The sequence below is a fragment of the Equus quagga genome, chromosome 7 (assembly GCF_021613505.1).
Source record: "Equus quagga isolate Etosha38 chromosome 7, UCLA_HA_Equagga_1.0, whole genome shotgun sequence".
Lineage (NCBI taxonomy): Eukaryota > Metazoa > Chordata > Mammalia > Perissodactyla > Equidae > Equus > Equus quagga.
This window is the reverse complement of record NC_060273.1, coordinates 17148042-17168650: the sequence shown is the minus strand read 5'-3', so window position 1 is coordinate 17168650 and position 20609 is coordinate 17148042. Positions and strand designations below refer to the sequence as shown.

General features: G+C 45.4%; 1 protein-coding gene across 4 annotated transcripts in view; it reads right to left on the bottom strand.

Moving 5' to 3' along the window:
• Nucleotides 1-20609, bottom strand: part of THUMPD1 (THUMP domain containing 1) — a 77155-nt gene that overhangs the window by 9066 nt on the left and 47480 nt on the right. For 3 of the 4 annotated variants that reach the window (XR_006889397.1, XR_006889399.1, XR_006889400.1), the window contains 4 exons: nt 13687-13786; nt 12651-12718; nt 11223-12525; nt 9412-9575 (listed from right to left, as the gene is read on the bottom strand). The gene's annotated coding sequence lies outside the window, so the exon portion shown is untranslated. Of the gene's footprint in view, nt 1-5375; nt 5480-9411; nt 9576-11222; nt 12526-12650; nt 12719-13686; nt 13787-20609 lie in introns of all 4 variants that reach the window. The other variant, XR_006889398.1, reaches the window with a different exon arrangement.

The window sequence follows — 20609 nt, the reverse complement described above, 5'->3', positions numbered from 1 at the left end:
ATAAGTCCCTAGAATCATACAACCTTCCAAAACTGAATCAAGAAGAAATAGGGAATCTAAATAGATCAATCACTAGTAAGGAGGTTGAAATAATAATCAAAAACCTCCTAAAAAACAAAAGTCCAGGACCCAATGGCTTCTCTGGTGAAGTCTACCAAACATTAAAAGAAAATTTAATACCTTTTCTTCTCAAACTCTTACAGAAAATTGAAGAGAAGGGGACAGTTCCTAACTCATTTTACAAAGCCAATGTTACCCTGATACCAAAACAGACAAGGACAACACACAAAAAGAAAATTGCAGGCCAATATTGCTGATGAACACAGATGCAAAAACCCTCAACAATTATTAGCAAACTGAATACTACAATACACTAAAAGTATCTTACATCACAACCAAATGGGATTTATTTCAAGGATGCAAGGATGGCTCAACATCCACAAATCAATCAACATGATATACCACATTAACAAAATGAATAATAAAAATCACATGATCATCTCAATAGATGCTGAGAAAGCATTTGACAAGATTCAGCATCCATTTATTTAAAAAGTCTCAATAAAATGGGCATAGTAGGAAAATACCTCAACATAATAAAGGTCATATATGACAAACCCACAGCCAACATCATACTCAGTGGTGAAAACCTGAAAATTATCCCCCTAAGAAGAGGAACAAAACAAGGATGCCCACTCTCACCACTCTTACGCAACATAGTATTGGAAGTCCTAGTCAGAGCAATTAGGCAAGAAAAAGAAATAAAATGGATCCAAATTGGAAAGGAAGCAGTAAAACTGTCACTATTTGCAGACGACATGATTTTGTAAACAGAAAACTCTAAAGGATCCACTAAAACACTATTAGAAATAAAAAATGAATACAGTAAAGTTGCAGAGTACAAAATCATCATACAAAAATCAGTTGCATTTCTATATACCAACAATGAACTAGCAGGAAGAGAAATCAAGAATACAATCCCAATAAAAAGAATAAAATACCTAGGAATAAACTTAACCAAAGAGGTGAAAGACCTCCAGAAAACTATAAGACATTGTTGAAAGAAACCGAAGAAGACACAAAGAAACGGAAAAATATTCCATGTTCATGGATTGGAAGAATTTACATAGTTAAAATGTCCACGTTACCTAAAGCAATCTACAGATTCAATGTAATCCCTCTATAAATCCCAACAACATTTTTTATGGCAATAAAACAAAGAATCTTAAAATTTATATGGAACAACAAAAAAACTCAAATAGCTGAAACAATCCTGAGAAAAAAAAAAAAACAAGCTGGAAGTGTCACACTCCTTGATTTCAAAATATACTGCAAAGCTATAGTAATAAAAACAGCATGGTAATGGCAGAAAAACAGACACAGAGATCAATGGAACAGAACTGAGAGCCCAGCAATGAACCCACACCTCTATGGACAGCTAATTTTCGACAAAGGACCCAAGAACATACAATGGAAAAAGGAAAGTCTCTTCAATAAATGGTCTTGGGAAAATTTGACAGCCACATGCAGAAGAATGAGAGTTGGCCACTCTTACACTATCCACAAAAATTAACTTAAAATGCATTGAAGATTTGAATGTAAGACCTGAAACCATAAAACTCCTAGAAGAAAACATAAACAGTATGCTCTTTGACATCAGCCTTAGCAGGATCTCTTTGAATATCTCTCCTCAGGCAAGGGAAACAAGAAAAACTAAACAAATGGACTAAAATGCTTCTGCACTGCAAAAGAAACGATCAACAAAATGAAAAGACAACCTACCAACTGGGAGAAGATATTTGCAAATCATATAGTTGATAAGAGGTTAATATCCAAAATACATAAAGAACTCATACAACTCAAAAACAACCCAATTAAAAAAGGGGCAGGTTGGGGCCAGCCCGGCGGTTAAGTGGTTCAGTCTGGGTGCTCCGCTTCCCGGCCCAGGGTTTCGCTGGTTTGAATCCTGGATGTGGACATGGCACCACTCATCATGCCATGCTGAGGCGGCATCCCACGTGCCACAACTGGAAGGACCCACAACTAAAAAAAATACACAACTATGTACCAGGGGGCTTTTGGGAGAAAAATGAAAAATAAAATCTTCAAAAAAAAAAAAAGAGCAGGGGAGGTGAACAGACATTTTTCCTAAGAAGAATATACAGATGGCCAACAGGCATATGAAGAGATGTTCAACATCACTAATTATTAGGGAAATGCAAATCAAAACCACAATGAGATACCACTTCACAATGGCTATTACCAAAAAGACAAGAAATTAGAAGGGAGGTGGAGAAAAGGAAACCCTTGTACACTGCTGCTGAGAAAGTAAATTGGTGCAGCCACTATGGAAAATGGTATGCATATTCCTCAAAAAATTAAAAATAGAACTACTACATGATCTAGCTATTCCACTTCTGGGTATTTATCCAAAGAACATAAAAAAACAAAGTCAAAAAGACACATGCACCCCTATGTTCATTGTGGCTTATTCACAACAGCCAAGACCTGGAAACAACCTTAGTGCCCACCAGCAGACGAATGAATGTGGTGTACATAAAATGGACTACTACTCAGCCATAAACAAAGATGAAATCTTGCCATTTGCGACAACATGGATGGACCTTGAGGGTACTATGCTAAGCGAAGTCAGTCCGGTGGAGAAAGCCAAATACCGTATGATTTCATTCACGGGTGCAAGACAAACAACCAAACACTAGATACAGAGAAGAGCCTGGCGGTTACCAGAGGAGAAGGGAGGCGGGGAGGCTGAAAGGAGTAAAGGGGCACTTGGCTACAGTGACAAACACCAACTAGACTTTCGGGGGTAACATGATGTTGTCTATACAGAGGACAAAATATACTGATGCACACCTGAAGTTTATACAATGTTATAAATCAATGTGACCTCAATTTTTTTAAAAAAGGTGGAAACGGGACACAGGGCGGGGAAGCAACCAGAACCAAACCACCAGCCCCACCACCAAAATCACCAAATGGCCCACTCATCTGCCCCAAGAACGGCCTGCCCCCACCAACTCTTCCCGCCCCGGGAACACCCTAACTTTGAGCAAATCCAGGAAACGGGGTTCCCGGACCTTCCCCGACAGCTACGCACGAGGGTCTCCGAGCTGCTCCCGGGGCGGCCCCGCCCCCAGTGACCCCGACGGGAGCGAAGAATAAAAAGCTTCTTACTCGCGAGTGAGGAGGCGCCAAGTTGCAAGCTGCAAGCGCAGCAGCTCCGGTCCTCCCAGCGGGAGCAGCGCCCAGGCCCACGCGGCTGAAACCGGGCTCTTCCTCCGCCGTGTCGCCCCTGGTCCGAAAAGCCGAGCGCGGGCGCCCCCTTCCGGCCAGCCGTTGCGCGCCCGGAGGGAAACCTCCCCCTCCCTGGGAGCGGTGGCCGCGCGCCCCTGCCTGGCCGCCCTGGGAATCCCAGAAATTCTCGACGCTGGGTCCCCCCGCTGATGGCACTGCGGAGGCTCCGCCCCAGGCAAGCCTGTTCTCTTGACTGGGCCGTCTCACCGACAGGGACTGGGAAACGATGAAATCTTTTCCTTTTCCTTTGAATGATGACTGAAGCATCGAATTTGTTAATGTATTTACATAATTTGTAATACTTTAAGCACTGGTCTCATAAAGACAGACCACAAATTTACATGTGCTATGCAACAGATAGTTGTGTTTACCCGCCAAAATATTTGGGTTAAGTAAAAAACTGACACCATTTACACAATTTTTAGAATTTCTCTTTCCTTCTTCATTTAAAAAAAAATTATTTCCAGTCAGTTTAGAACATATGAAATTCGATTTGTACCAGACAGGTTCTCTAGCATCACCATCTTGATCACGAGAGCTTATCTTAAAAGTTGCCAATAACGTGTTTGGTGACACATACGTCAGAGGGTTAGAATGCAAACCCAGAGGGACCTAATTACTGTTGTTAATTTACTACATGCGCCCTTGGCTAATATTTTTAAGGAAAAGTGCTTTAGAGATGGCAGGTGGATGAAATCACTTCCGCGAGTCCTATAAGTAACCAATTTTACCTTCAAATGATAATAGTTATCTCTTCACAACCGGAGAAAGGCTTGGTGAAGAAAGAAGTTTCTGCTCTGACGTCAGAGAAGGCAGTTTTGAACTGTCCAGTTACCATCCAGCATCCCCAGATGGGCAGTGGGCGTGAGGATAGCAACCCAAAATCCTGGTGCATGCTGCTGGTGCCAGAGGGAGCGGTATGGACCTTGGTTTCAAGTAATTTTGGTTGTGGGTCTCAACCTGTCTGGAGGCTCCCTCAAGGACCAGTGGAAAGGCTTCCTTTGTTTTGTTCTGCTAGGAGTATTCGCAGGGCTGAGTCAACGTCACAGGTAGCGTTTGCCAGAAGTCTTTTGTCAGGCACAGACGCTGGCCTCAGAAGCCTGGGCAATTTCATGGGTTGGGGTGCAGTTTTCAGGGGGTAGCACAGCACTTGATGCTGTCTGCAGCACTACTGTGTGTGTATGTGCATACCTATTTAGGGATTAAGTCCACATCATTTCTCAGAATATCAAGGAAAATGTGACCCACAACTGTGTGGGAATCGCTGCACAAATGTTCCGTTAAGAGTAACGTGCCGAATCTAAGTGGCTATATTCACTTATTCACGCATTCACTCATTTACCAATTATGTTCCAGATGCTGTTTTGGTTTTGGGAAGTAAACATAAGTGACAAAATTTCCCTAACCAAAGGGCTCCCTTCTAGTGAGGAGAGGCAAGTAAAAAACAAGGAAACAACTAACTACAATAAGTGAAGATTGTGATATTAAGAGTAAAGAGATAATTAATGTGTAAAGAAGGCAAGAAGTCAGTTGTCAGTGGAAATACCAGGGTCTCTCTGTAGGTGACAGCCAACCTGTTCAACTCTAATTGTAAGACATTTGTGCTAAGACACAGGGGGTTAGGAACTTTTCTCACAAAGAGTCAAGAAAAAAATGATTCCAGAGAGAAGCTTGAGGATGTCCAATGGTCTGAAACCTAGAAAGTACTTAGTATATTAGTTTGTGATCTATGAAAAATGTGACAAATTCCGGATAGAATAAAAACTTTAAGTGAGTCCTGATTTCTTGCCCTGGTCCACCCCCACAGAAGTGCTGCTGCCCTTTGCTCTTCTCCACTCACGTCTGCATTTTCCTCCATCCCATCGCCTGCAACACTGGATTAAACTCACCAGCTGATTCATCTGCCTCCTCTAGTAGACTGGGGGCTCCTGCTTTCTTACTCATCTCTATTGTCTGTGTTCTCCACACGCCTGAGCACAAGGCAGCCCATACTTGGTTAATGCATGAGTTACCTCCCAGAAGAAAGCCAGTACTTAATGAAAGAGCACTTCTTTACTCACCCTCTTACTACACAGCCTTATGGAGGCTGCACCAAGACAGCGAACGTGCTGGGTAGAACACGATTCCCTGCTGAGTCCCTGGGCACAGTAAGAATCACAGAGACCTGGCAAACACAACACTGGAGATCAGAGTCAGGGACGTGACCTGGTTAGGGCAAGAAGATCAAGACCCTGGAGATGGTAGAGATAGAAAACTAGACAGCCTCCAGAAACAATGATGTTCTCGTCTCAAAAGAAAGAGGAAATCCCCCCATCCATGGTTTCATTGTCGATTCTCAGACACCACCTTCCTTCCTCTGAGTTCTCCTTCTAGGGACTGGAGGAGCACTAAGCAGGCAGAGCTCGGAGAGGAGGAAGGAGCCATGAGAATCCTAAATTTCCTAATTTCCTAAATTCCTGAGGCACGTCTTTCAAAATCCCCAATCCACCCATGAGGAGGAGCCCAAGCCAGCCCACATGCTCATGCAGAGTCCTCTGAGCAGACCAGGTGCAGTCCTCCCCAGGGAAAAACTCGGAGGAGATTCCCACCTGTGTCTACAGATGAGAAAATGGAGATTTGTAGCGCTATATAATTAACTTAGTCTGTGTTTTTCTAATTATTTATATAACTTCTTCCTCCTTTCCAGTATTTTTCTGTGTTTCTGTTTGCAATATTTTCTATTAACTTGTATTCAAGCTTACAAACTAAGTCTGCCAGGGGTTCAGTCTGCCAAACTCATCTTTTGAGTTCTTCATCTCAGATTTTATTTGGGTCCTGTGTTCTCAAACGTCCAACTGATTTTTTAATAGATTTACATTTTCTAGGAAAATTCTCTATTTTCATTTCCAGAAGTTTCCTTTATCTTTAAGATGTATAATATGTGTTGTAAATTTCTTTTCCTTTATCTTGAATGCCTTGTTATATGTGTGTCTTCTATTACTGTTGTTTTGCTCTTTACTATTGACCACAGTCCCTGCACTTTGCACAGGATTATATATATTTTTATTTAATTAATTAATTTATTTATTTTGCTGAGGAAGATTGACCCTGAGCTAACATCTATTGCCAATCTTCTTCTTTTTGCTTGAGGAAGATTGTTGCTGAGCTAACATCTGTGCCAATCTTCCTCTATTTTGTATGTGGGATGCCACCACAGCATAGTTTGATGAGTGGTGCATAGGTCCACACCCAGGATCCAAACCAGCTAAACCTGGGATGCTGAAGTGGAGCACGCAAACTTAACCACTATGCCACTGGGCCGGCCCCTCCTTTATTTTTAACATGTATAATACTTGTTGTAAATTCCTTTTTATCTATCTCCAATATGTAGGTCTTCTATTGTGGTTGTTGTTTTGCTGTCTACTGTTGATCACAGTTCCTGCACTTTGCACAGGATTGTATTTATGATGCCCTGTCCATTCTCATGAGGGGAAATCAAAGGTGCGCAGGGTGGCTGGTGGCTGGGTGATGGACACACAGGCACAGGTAGGTAGGGATTTCTCCATTCTTTTGAAATCAGAATTTCATTATGTTCAGAGGATAGGTTGCTGCTCTTCTCTCATCCCCGTGGCTGGGATCTCCTTCAGAACCTACAGCCATCCCAACTACACCCTGTTCACAAATAGAGACTGAAGTTGTTTTCCTAAGAGAGCTTGGTCCTTCCATCTTTTAGGCAGATTGGTACCCCTTCACCTCTTTCCAATCAGCGATTGGGCTGCATTGGGGGTGAGCGTCAGCTCATTTCGGAGTCACCCACCACTGGTTTCCAGTGCTCACATGTTTACTGTGCTTATTAGACACTCCCCTGTAGTTAGATTTGTCCCCATGCTCTCTGAGACTGTGGACGGCTTACACAGCCTTTTCACCCTGATCTCCAGCCTCAGGTGCTGTCCCAGGGCCAGAGTTAATGTCCCTAGGGGGATCCCAGTAACATGTTAGGAGCTCTTCTAGATTCCGCCCCATCCCTCCAGCCATCAAAATCCCTGCTCGTTTCCTTGTCTTCTAGTAGCATCCTTCTTGCTGGGAAAGGCCTGATCCTGGAAAGCAGAAGTTCCATCCTCCTCTTTCCCCTCTGCCCAGAACAACTGCCATTTCTGCTCAAAATCGATTCTCCCACCTAGAGAACAGGCAAGTGCCACAGGGGAGAGGACGGTGTGGCACGGGGCTCTCATTGTTACCCACAAAGGTGGGGTTCTCCCACTTGATGGGCATAAACAAGCCAACTAATTATGGCATCAGCTTTTGGGAGAGAAATCAGCTTTATTCTGCAAAACCAATCTGCAGGGAGACAGGGAGCGTGTGCCCTTAGATCTGTCTCCCTGATTCAGGATTTGGGACAAAATTTAGGAGGTTGGGGAGACAGCCTGGCACACAGAAATGCTGGAAGGACAGGTTTTGATTGGTGGGCTTCAAGCATTTATGGTAAGGTTCTAAACATTTGTGGAAAAGTGGGGAAGGAATCTTAACACCAGGTCTTCCTGAATGACGGACCCTTTGCTTCTGGTAAGAGTTCTACTTTTAATTCCTGGTCACATCCTGGTCCTTTGGTTCCACAGGGAGGAGAAGCTTTGGTTCTGTGGTCATTTCAGGTAAAGATTTCTTCTTCTGCACATGCTCTGGCTATGTGACTTTGCAAATTTTCTGAAAGACAATTCCTTAATTACTCTGTTGATAAGACGGGGTCAGTTGAACTGGTCCTGGAGGGCCTCCAGTTACATTGTCATGCAGCTCTTTTCTCAGAGAGGGCAGCCCTTCACACTGTGGCACATCCCATATAAAACAGAGGGAGATTGGCACAGATGTTAGCTTAGCAACAATCTTCTTCAAGCAAAAAGAGGAAGAATGGCAATAGATGTTAGCTCAGGGCCAATCTTCCTCACCAAAATGGTGAGTTCCCACACGTCTCAGCCATTTTATAAGACATTTTCATCATGTACTTAATCTCATCTTCTTCACAATGACCTCAGAAGCCAGTATCACCCCCTCTCACAGACAATGGGGCTGAGGCTCTGAGTAGGCCCCACCGAGAGCTGGTATTAGGGGCTGAGACAGCAGGAGCACAGGTAAAGAGGTGGGATACTGTGTGGCAAGGCTGGGGAGATGCAAAGCTGACAGTCAGGGGTGGTGACTGGAGAATGCAGGGATGTGGTGAGAGGGGTCCAGCAGGGGTGGCTGCTGATCAACCTTGAATCCCTCACAAAGAGTCCGACTCACTGAAGGCCAAGGCAGCCGCTCGGCTGATCTAGATCCTGTCTGCACTCTTAGTCTCATGGGGGCACGATAAACTCAGGCAGACACAGTATCCTGAAAGAACCAAGTTAAATCTTCAAACTTCCAGGGTTTTTTTTCTGTCACATAGACCAGAACTTTCAGAAATCAAGGGAAAGAAGAACCTTTATTTAGATTATGACCCAAGGGCTTTATGGCAACAGTGACATCTTGGTGAGGACAACTGCATTGCCCACACTGTGTGACTGGAAAACACGGAGTGGCTCTGCTTCACACTCCCTGCTTAAGCTGCTTGCCCTGCTGGGAATGGCCTTCCAGCTCCATCTAAGGGAACCCAGCCAACTCCCACCAGGCCCCTCCTCAATTCCTCCTTCTCCGCCACAACCTCCCGTTTCATCCTGGTGAGATTCACGTCTCCCCCTCTTGTTCTCTGGAGCCCTTCACTGGTGCTTCCATCATGGTGAATAGAAGCTCTTTAATGGAAATGTCCCTCTCTGCTCTAGGACACATTAAGCCCTTGAAGTTAGGGGTGCACCTCATTCCTCACAGAGTCTGGCATGTGGTCTCTGTACAATGAGCATCGCAGAACCATCCTTTCTGTCTTTCTATAAAAAGCCTCTTTCCTTCTCCACAGCTCAGGATGGAGAAATGACACAGCCTATGAGACATCTGTCTCGAGAAACTCGAGGAACATTACAGCGTCGTCAGCCAGGTTTACCCTTGCATTGCAAAGCCCTCAGTACCAGCTCTACATTTTCCCAAAAATTCCGTATGAAAAAAGATGAACACGCTTTACACGTCAACTTTACACTCTTCAGATCATCTCACCGAGGGGAGCAGGTGCAGGTGGAGGATGAGGTCCTAGAGGCCACCGGGGTGGAGGAGGTGGAGGTGGCCCAGAGCCTGTGAGTGGAAACAAAGGGCAGCCCCATAAAGCTGGCCATGCCAGATGGTCCTTCGAAAGGAGGAGGCCCTCTTGCTTCAACATTCCTCTGCAGAACAGAAATTCAAAGGTACGTTGGTAGGGCAGACACAACCACCAAACACCAACCAAAGCCGAAACCCAGTGAAGCAGGGCTAGTACCCCACCCGGCCCCCTCCCCTCCACCAGGTGCCAAGAGAGCAGCACCAGTGCCAGACTACTCTACCCCTCCCATGGGGCCTCGACCAGCTTGACACAGAACAAACACCGCGGGGAGGAGCGTGTCTGCGAAAGCAGAAGAGCAAGGGGTCCTGTCCGAGAGAGGCCTGGCCGAGGCCACGCCCAAGGAAGGAAGGAGCAGATGCCAAGCAGACAGGCACCTCGGGCCAGGGGGCCGCCCTCCGCCCTCCTCCCCACCGCCGCCACCCCAGAAGCTTGAAGCTGGTTGGCTCCCCCTCCAGAAAAGAGAGGAGCGCGGACGCGGACGGAAAAGCCCACGCCCCAGCTCTGGAAGCCGAGCTCCTCCTTGGGGCGGGGCTCGGCCTGCCAGCCCTTCCACGGCCCGTGCCCGGCCTCTGCGGCCCTCCCTCGCCAAGGGGTCGTCTCCTCTGCGCAGCGGCTGCCCACGGGCGCCACGGCCTCCGGGGAGGGGGCTCTTCCCGGGCTCCCGCAGGGCCACGGGGACAGCGTGCTCTGAGAGGAACGCGGGGACCTGCCAAGCTCGGCCAGGCCCAGCGCACCGCTCTGGGGCTCGGCGCTCGCAGGGGAGTCCGCTTCCCAAGTCCCCCGGCAGAGGCGCACGGGCTGCGCCCGACGCCAACACGAGGGGAGCCTTCCGAACCACACGGCCAACACGAGCGTGCTGCGTGCGTTGCGATCTCAGCGGGAAAACCCCGGGACGGCTGGGCTGAGGAGGGCACGCCCCGCGCCCGGCTCCAACGCCGCCCCGGGACACCACGGGACCGCCTCCCCGGCAACCCGGGGGAAGGCCTCTGCTGGGACTCGGTCCTGCAGGACCTTCCTGACCCTCACTCTTCCCTCCTTCAGGGCCCCCGTCCACCGCCGCCCGCACGCAGCCCAGCTCTGGCCATTCAGCAGATCCACACCCAAGCTAGCGCGGGAGGGACCCGGGAGGGCACCCTGGCCAACACAGGCGGCAGCGGCAGGAACTCCGCCGTCGCCCCGCCACCCCCCCGGGCGTAGCCCACCGCACGTGGCACGTGGCACACAGCACCCGCACCCGAGGGCAACTGGGAGGGGTGGCCTCCGGCGTTTCTCGCCTGGGAGGACGACGGCAGACGTCCCCGGCCGGCTCCCCCCACCGAGCCACACCAGGAGAGGAGCCAAGGCGCCACGGCCAGAGCAACGCCACGTCTAGGAGTTCGGGCCGGAGTCGGCCAGGCCGTGCCAGGAGACCTCAGCGTGGGCTTTAAGTGTCAGGCTCCGAGTGGCAGCGCCCGAAACGCGGCGGCGGGAGAGCCCTGCCGTCCTCAGCCCGGGAGCACCGGGGGCCTCCGGGGGCGCCAGCAACGGTGAGAGCCCAGAGGGCGGGGGGCCGGAGGCGCCTGGGGGGAAGGATGGCGCTGGCGCCAAGGGCGATGACCCGGTCGCCGTGCCACGGGACACACGAAGCGCCGCGCAGGCCAGGCCGGGCTGCTGCAGCGCGCGGCCGCGCTTCCAGAAAGAGTCGCGACAGAAGAGAGACCGCGCCATTTACCTTGCCCACGGCCTGCTGCTGCGCCGCTGCAGCCGCCTGCTCCGGGGGGCGGGAGCCGCTGTCCTTCCGGGGAGCCGCAGAACCAGGTCCCGCATCTGACAGAGGCCAGACAGCAGGGATGGAGGCTTATTCCTCAGGCCCGCGTGGACCGGACCGTGGGGAAGGAACAGGGACCCTCGGCGCCATCCTCCAGAAGGCGCCTGACGCCCTGGCCCACCCTCAGGGACCTGGCTGGCGGCAGGCGGCTCCCCAAGCGCCTCGGCTCGCCCCTGAGGAGGCCGGGGAGACCCGCCCCCGCACCCCCCGACCCTTGCTTGAGGAAGACCCCACAGGGCCCTGGTTCAGGGGTTTTCATAACTCATCCATCAGCCACTTGTGGACAGGTTCAGGCTCAACTAGCTGGAAATCAGCAATGAAAGAGGGTTTCCCAATACACGTCAGGAGACCTCAGGATTTCCTCACGGGGTAAAATTAAAATGAGAATAAGTTTGGATGGGATAATAGCAACAAACCCTCAATATGAACAGCACAGCTCTTTTTCTTCAGGCCACAGGTGGATTTTTTCAATCTCTCACTCTTCATACAAGCTACCTTCTACATGTGAGCAGGAATTATATAAATATTTATGAAAAGAAATGGACTTAAGCTAATGTTATAGTAACGAGAAAACGGAAGATATGAGGATTTAGCAGTAAAGCTGTAGCATTACACTGATGATGTCAGGAGTAAAATTACATAGAAATGTAATTTATGAATGGAATACTATGGTCCACAATCAAAAGTTGAACAGAAAAAATAAGGGAGCCTCCAAAATGGTAAATAAATGCCTTTTTTCTCAACTAAAAGAAAAATCAAGTCTTCACCATTGACTCAAGGTGGGAAGGAAGCATAGACCCACTTTCCCTTCCAGGCACATCTCTCCAATTAAGAGCGACCCAAGGTCCTGGGGGTGTTGGCAGGTGGAGAAGGTCCACAGTCAGTGGAGGGGCATGAGCTCCACCAGTCACAGGGCACAGGCCCAGAAAGCCATTGTGGCTGGGGCACCTGAGGAAGACATCTTCCTGTCACCCCTTGAGACAACCTGTTGTCTTTATGTCATGCTTGGGATTGTTTCCAGACAACATGACAATCCCCCACAGGAACAAGTGGGACATGGAGAGGTTTTGCAGCAGAAATTAAGTGGCTGCACTTCACAATGTGCTCCCTACCTCTCTGTGCAGGATTCTGCATCCCAGGTCTTCCCGGAATTGGTTTGTGCCGCCTGTATCCCTCAGGCAGCCTCTTTTTGGGCATTATCTCCAATCTGGAATATAGAAAAAGAATGGATTTCAATAAGAATTACAACACCAAGTTCTTTGCTAGGCACTAAACACCTTAGTCTTAGTACCTCAAAAAACCCTTTAAAAAATGTATGTTGAAATCCCACACCTGTATTTCAAGTGAGCGGCTCCCCTGCTCTGCTCCACTATCTCCCTCTCCAAAATCCGGGCCTTGATCTGTGGGAGAAAAATACACCCAGCTTCAGTTGTGGCAGACTGTGCACAAAGGGAAGGAAGGAAAACAAAACTTACCCAATTATCTTGAGCATTCTTCTCATGCACAGCGATCTGAAAAGCCAACATGTCAAAAACCCTGTGTTAGGGCTTCCAAGGGCCATTGTAACCCTCTGCATTGGGTGCTGAAGGATCCAGGAACTTTGGGCAGAATGCAGGTTACCTGGTGTCTGAAGGTGGACTCTGTTTGCTGCACCTGTTCCCGCATTTGATCAGTTTGTTGCCTATGAGTGACAATTGCTTTCTAAAGCACAATACTGAGGATGATTTTAAATAATCTGCCCATGTTCCCATTATCCGAACTGTACCCTTATACATATCATCCAATGCTAGAAGACGCATTTCACGTGGTTACATAAGTACAGTAGGATCAAAGCGATTGCTACATTGTTTCCTTATTTATTATCCAATGCCTGCCAGCTTCTCAGCTGATAGAATTCCCTTACCTATTCTCAGTATCTCTCTAATTTATCCTGCAATGAGCATCTTTCATCATACAGCTCGATTCTTCTTTTCCTTACATCTTGATGGTATTTCTCAGGGCTACAACAAGGGGGTCTCTTAAATGGCGTGCTCATATTTATTGATGCGATTCATCTGACACCAAACTGCTTCCCCAAGGTTTACAACAGTTTACGCCACCTCCAGAGACATTTTTGTGAACCACGTTTCCACACAGTCTGGCCAGCATTGGGGATCAGGAAACTTTTAGTAACTCAATGTTAAGTTAATGTTTAAACTTAGCATTTGTAAAACTTAACATTTTTCCTTCTCGTGTGAAATCTCTATACAAATGTCTTCTGAACAATTGTTTATATTTGTGTACAAATTGGGTCTAAACATTGTACAAAAGTGAAAAAACAATCCAACAGGGGTTTTATGAGTAGCTTGTACTTAGGAGCTGAACTCACTTGTAGTTGTCTGGTTTTTCTGCAGCCGATTTCAATTTCTTCTCTGCCACTGAGAGCTGCTTCTCTCTTTCCACTCACTCATGTCTTTCATTGTCAGCTCCTTGAGAGGGGAAAGAAATATGCATTTTCCAGTAGTGCATGTTACATTCTGCCTTTCTTCCCTCCCAGAAATCTAAATGGTAGGATTCAAATGTCCCTTCCCATTTTTCCCCACAAATGCGTGGATTGACAAATATAGTCAGAGGAAAGAAGTGAAGCTCCCCATTAGGGGAGGAAGAAAAACCAAACTCTGGACTGCTGGCAAGTCTTTGGAGATTCTGAGCTTCTCCTCCCAGCTGTGTATTCCTAGTCATTAGTAAGTAAACTAAACAAATATAAAAAGCACATATGAGATGCACCACGTGCCCTCCCACACTCGGTCTCTTGTGACTGGGACAGCATAAGCTCATTTTCTTTCAATGTGGAAACCAGGCCTGACCAGCTCATCACAACTAAACACATTAGGATGAACCAGGGGTTCATGACTTGTCTGATTTCTCCCAGGGAAAGTCCAGAGGCCATGACACAGCCGTGGCTCCTCCCTGGACATGGTGTCATAACATTGGACAGTTAACTACTGGACATTTCTACAGTTCAAGAGTGGAACTCTGGCCACCTGCTTCAAAGATCCTAGTTGGGAGAATGGAAACTATGCTGAATGAAAAATGATCTGAATTGTTACAGTCAGGGTGTTATCCGGAAACAATTGGAAAACCTTCAAATTGAGGTTATGGATCTACTTTAACAAGTAGATTGATTTCATTAACAAGTACTTCGATTTCATTGACAGTGAAGGCAGCAAAGAGCAATGGCTTAAGGCAGATTTGTTGTGTTGCCTTTGAACTACTTTCTTCAAGGTTCTGATTCAAAAGATTCTTAGAACCAGAGGCACTCACAACTAGAACAGACAACTATGTACTGGGGAGCTTTGGGGAGAAGAAGAAAGAAAACGACAAAAAAAGATTGCAACAGTTGTTAGCTCAGATGCCTATCTAAAAAAAAAAAGATTCTCAACTTGATATTGGATTTTCTATGGGTCACGCACAAAATTAAAAGAGCTCTAGCAAACAGGGACAAAAACACTAAAGAGAGAAAGTTGATGCATTTGTTTCTGGCCACCCAGGCAACCTTTCAGCAAATGCCTTCTGGACTGGCTGTAGAGTAGTAGGTGCATTGTAAGGTGCTGAGGACACAGAGGGAAGCAAGGTACTCTCCACCCTGAAACATCTCATATTCAATGCGAACATGATGCCAGTGAGCACAAAGCACCCCTACCCCAGGCTTGGGAAGGGATAACACAAACCTGAGTCTTAAGGGAATATAAGAAAAGTTTTGCTTTTGAACATGGATGAGTGGGTCTGAAGTCCCTCATCTTCCCCTGAGAACATTAGGAAACACTGGCCAAAATATGAAATTCATGATAGAATGCACCAAATTGCTAATACGCCAGTAGAGAAACACGAGGCTGGGGCCGGACTGGTGGCGTGGTGGTTAAGTTTGCGTGCTCTGCTTCAGCAGCCTGGGGTTTGCAGGTTCAGATAGTGGGTGCAGACCTAGCACCGCTCATCAGGCCACACTGCGGCACATCCCATATAAAATAGAGGAAGATTGGCACAGATTTTAGCTCAGCAACAATCTTCCTCAAGCAAAAAGAGGAGGATTGGCAATAGATGTTAGTTCAGGGCTAATCTTCACACACACACACAAAAAACCATGAGGCCAAGATGGAGAAGGAAGCCCTAGATTAAGGTCAGCCTGGCATTTGGGGTCACTTTTCCCAGGATTTACCAACTAATTCCAGCGGAGACTACTGAGATGCAAAGAAGCTGAGGGGCATTTGCACACATCCACGGGCAGAGAAGTAAAACAACTGGAGTTCACAGTCACTATATGAAGGTCATCCCTAGAAAAACCTGCAGGCCCTAGCTGGGTCCCAGGAGATTACACACGAAGAACAAAGGTGGACAGAAAACACACTGGCCTTAGGAGGGATTAAGCCTTCAGTGAATGGTCTCAATTGCTAACTGGATGAATAGGATTCAGTACTGCTGGCGTCCCTGATCACCTGCCAGATGTAAATTCCCATCTTTTCTGCAGCGAGACACCATCATACGAGGGCTCAATTTTTCTCTAAATGTTTTCTACCCAATGTCTAGAATTTAATAAAAAATGATAGACATACAGCAGGTCATGACAATATGATGGGATTGAAACCTAGAGTACAATGTAAATGCACCCAGAGGGTTCCAGACAATGAAGTGATTAAAGCTGGTGCCAATACTCCGTCCAATCTGAAATTCATTACAAATAAGAATCTCTGATAACCAGTGAGAATGGAAAAGAAGAAGATGCAGATTACAAAAATCAAGGCAGAAAGGAGAAACTCATTTCTCTATAGAATGAATATGGCAAAAATATGGTGGCAAATATTCTTAAAAAATTATAATTATCTAGATTGTTCCCCACATTCACTAACACAACAGTATTTGTAACAATCAACACATGAATACTCTTCTGTGACCATCTTTCTTTGTCCGCAGATTTCATCAAAAATGCCTATGTTGTTCTTTAGCATTTTTAATTTGATTTCTCTGCCTCTTTAACAGATCCCAATGTCTCACAGTTGTCTCCTAGTTTCTTTCTCCTTTCTAAATTTTCCTTGTGTGTGTACACATGTTCCCAAGAACATGGCTGTGGTGGGGAGAGGAGAAAGGAGAGAATCTTGAGGGCAAGAAGCCATCTTTTACCTTCCCAGTGCAAACTCGTTTTTACTATACGGGATTTTCTTCCCCACAAGAACAAACCTTTCAGGGTACATTTATTAGGTATTGAGCCTCTCTGCTTGGAATCCTTGAATTCTGCACTCAGATCTCCTGCCTTTAAGACAGATTTGAGAAAAGATATTCAAGAAGTAATGACTATACAACAATGTAAACATACTTACTGCTAAAATGTACACTTAATGGTTTAGATGGTAAATTTTATGTGTATTTTACCTCAATTAAAAATAAGAAAATTAAAAAGGAAGTAATGATGTTTCATCCTCTGATTTATATAATCTATGGAAGTAACTTTTTGTTATCTGCTCCTTCTTGATCTTAAGCTGAGCATTTTCCTTCTGTACATGCTGTTCTTCAGACTTCAATTTTGCTTTCTGACATGAACTTCATTAAGGGGGATTCAAACCTAAAGCCAAACACTCTCACCAATGACTTAGTTCCCAAGAAGAAAAATCCCTAAGTTGGTAACATACAAATTGAATATTCTAAGACATGACATATTTGTTCTTCATCAAAGCTAAGGTATACAATGAAAATCCTGCAGAAAATATAGGTAATTTACTTCTGAAATTCCTGAGGTGTTCATTGAAATGTCACCTTTTAAGTGCTCTGTAGTTTTTTCTTTTCCACTATGTGCATGTAGAATAGAAACAAAACATGTACTGGATTTCAATAGAAACACTGGTCGATATGCTAAAAAGAAGAAATGCCAGCAAAACATACCCCACGTCAGCCCCTGTATCATTAAAAGCTGTTTGAGCCAAGGAGAAAAGTCAAACAGATAAAGAAATGAGGAACTAAGAGAATAGTTGAAGTCACAAGTATTTCATGGGCACTCCAACTTTCTGCAATGGGATACTTGACTGGGCAACAAGGCGAAAGCAAAGAAGGTCTAGAATCTTGAAGCCAAACAGGTCAGATGAACAGCTTGTCTTAGTGGAAGGTAAATATTGTCACTAGACTCACTTTGAAAATTCTCTGCTCTGCATTAAGTGGGATAGGCCTGTTCAACATGGCTAGAAATTTCTAGTACACTTTCTTACAATTTCTTAGTTCTATGTTTCTTACCCTTTTTTATTCTTTTTTGAGGATGATTAGCCTTGCGCTAACATCTGTGCCCATCCTTCTCTATTTTATATGTGGGATGCTGCCACAGCATGGCTCCATAAGCCGTGTGTAGGTCTGTGCCCAGGATCCGAACTGATGAACCCCAGGCTGCTGACACAGAGCATGGAAACTTAACCACTGCACCACCAGGCTGGCTCCAGTTCCACATTTCTTACAGGGAAGGGAGTGCTGAATGATACAAAAAATTAACCCAGGGCTGGCCCAGTTGCACAGCAGTTAAGTTCCCACATTCCACTTCTTGGCAGCCCGCGTTTTGCTGGTTTGCATCCTGGGTGCAGACATGGCACCGCTTGGCAAAAAGCCATGCTGTGGTAGGCATCCCACATATAAAGCAGAGGAAGATGGGCATGGATGTTAGCTCAGGGCAAGTCTTCCTCAGCAAAAAGAGGAGGATTGGCAGTAGTTAGCTCAGAGCTAATCTTCCTCAAAAAAAAAAAGATCAACCCAGGATTGTAAAAACAAAAAAATATTCATCTTAAATCCCAAATAAAAAAAGGCATTGTGGTGTTAGTACTTAAAACAGCAGTGGACAGCATGGAAGAATGCAGGGCTCAATTCACCCAGTGAACAAAAAGGCTCAAAGGTCAAATTATGGTCATAACTTAGTAGCAAAACTCTCACCAAGTCCCGATTCTTGATGTTCCGACCTCTCTCAGATTGCAACTTAGCCTGTATACTTTGAATGATGTTGTTAACAATTTCAGTAGTGCTTTCAAGTGTTTTTATGTTTTTCTTCAACAAAACATATAGAGATTAGTAATATTTACTCATTACTTTTACTTATGTTTTTAGAGTGTAATCTAGGAAAAAGAAGAGATTTTTACCTTAAATTTATGTGCTTCAGAGAGAACCTTGTTTTGCCTCTTGTTTTCTTGAGCACATTTCTTTGCTTCATTGATCTATACAAATATGTAATAATGGGTTCAGAATTCAAAAATATTAGTTATAGTGATGGTGAAACCTATCTCCCATGGGTGAGTCCTTACAGAAATTAAAAAAGCAGTACCTTCCATATAAGATGCTTGCTTTGAATTTAGACCGTTATACAACGTAATGAAATGGGATACTAGGATGAAAGAAGAGAGCAAAATAGGTGAACTAGAAGAAAGTGGAAGTACTTCAAGGTGAAGCCATGAAAATAAAAATTAAAGGATGATTATACCTTCTCTTCACAAATGGATATTTTTTCAACAAGTTGTGGGTTTTCCTTCACGTAATTCTTAATCTTCTCAGAAATGTGATGTAAATTAACTAAAAAGAGATTTTCAAAGTTTCTAAGATTATTACCAAAACCAATAAAATGGCATTACTCCAGAGTGACGTCAGCAACATGGCAGCATGAGCTCACTCAGGACTCTCTCCCCTCCAAATTACAACCCAAAAGAGTAACTGCTTTCCAACCAAAAAAAAAATCCTAATAACATAAATCGTCGGAGACCCACAGCAGCCAAACGACAGAGGGTGGAGAGGCCAGAGCCCCCCTTGGAGGAGCTGGAATGGGTTAAGAGAGAACTTCGCTCCCTCCCCTAGAGACTGGGATCACTGCTGTGGGTGCAGGAAGGGGCTGTGTGTCCGGGGGATCATGCAGGACTCCCACTGCCCATGCAGTGGAAACCCTCTAATGGGGGAAAGCTTTTGCGTGGGGGAACCCCAGCAAGCCAGGGCCCCGGGTGACCAGAAAGCAAGAGCTGACCCCAATCCAGGTCAGCGCACAAGAGAAAGTGCCCCTCCTCTTCCAACCCATGCTGGGCACCACCATCGTGACTGAAGGCAGAAGGCTCAGAACACGTGGCTCTCAACCCCCATTCAGTGGCGACAGGCTGTAAGTGCAACTGATAGCATCATGCACAAAAACCGCTCCTCTACCATCCAGCAATTTATAAAAGCTCCAGTCCAAAAGGAAAACAGTAAAAATACAGAAGTATGTGCTGAGGACTTGGAAATAGGTAAACTAAGTAAAGATGAGTTCCAAATAGCTATCATCAAAATACTCAGTGAGGTAAAGGGAAATATGGAGAAACAACTCAATGAGTTCTGGAGTTACTTCACAAAACAGATTGAAACTATAAAGAAGAATCAATCAGAAATACTAGAGATGAAAAATACAATGGATCAGATAAAACAGAATACGGATTCCCTGAATGCCCGTGTAGACACTATAGAGGAGAAAATTAGCATAATCGAAGATAGACAGGCTGAATGGCTCCAGACAGAGGAAGAAAGAGAACTAAGAATTAAAGAAACTGAGGAAAATCTCCGAGAAATAGCTGACTCAATGAGAAAATGCAACTTAAGAATATATCAGAATTCCTGAGGGGGTGGAAAAGGAAAATGGAACAGAAAGTGTGCTCAACGAAATAATAGAAGAGAACTTCCCAAATCTAGGGATTGAGAGAGGAATGTGTGTGGAGGAAGCTTTCAGATCTCCTAGATCTGTCAATGTAAAAAGACCTACTGCAAGGCATATAGTAGTAAAAATGGCAAAAATGAATGACAAAGAAAGAATACTCAGGGCAGCAAGGCAGAGGAAAATAATGTACAAAGGAACCCCTATCAGACTTTCAGCAGATTTCTCTACAGAAACCTTACAAGCTAGGAGAGATTGGAGTGACATATTCAAAATTTTAAAGGATAAAAATCTTCAGCCAAGAACACTCTATCCAGCAAAGATATCCTTCAGATATGAGGGAGAAATTAAATCTTTTCAGGCAAACAAAAGCTAAGTGATTTCAGTCACAGACCTCCACTACAAGAAATCCTCAAGAAGGCTCTCATACCTGAAATAAGAAAAAAAGGGAGAAAGGGGGTCACAAAACATAGAGTATGGAGACAGACAGAATCAGAATAGGATAGCAAATATTCAACTATAGCATTAGGATAAAGGGAAGTAAATCACCAAAGCAAAGACAATCTTATCACTCTAACTACAAACTCACAACACAAGTTGGAAAAAGAGATGAAAATAATAATTTAGGA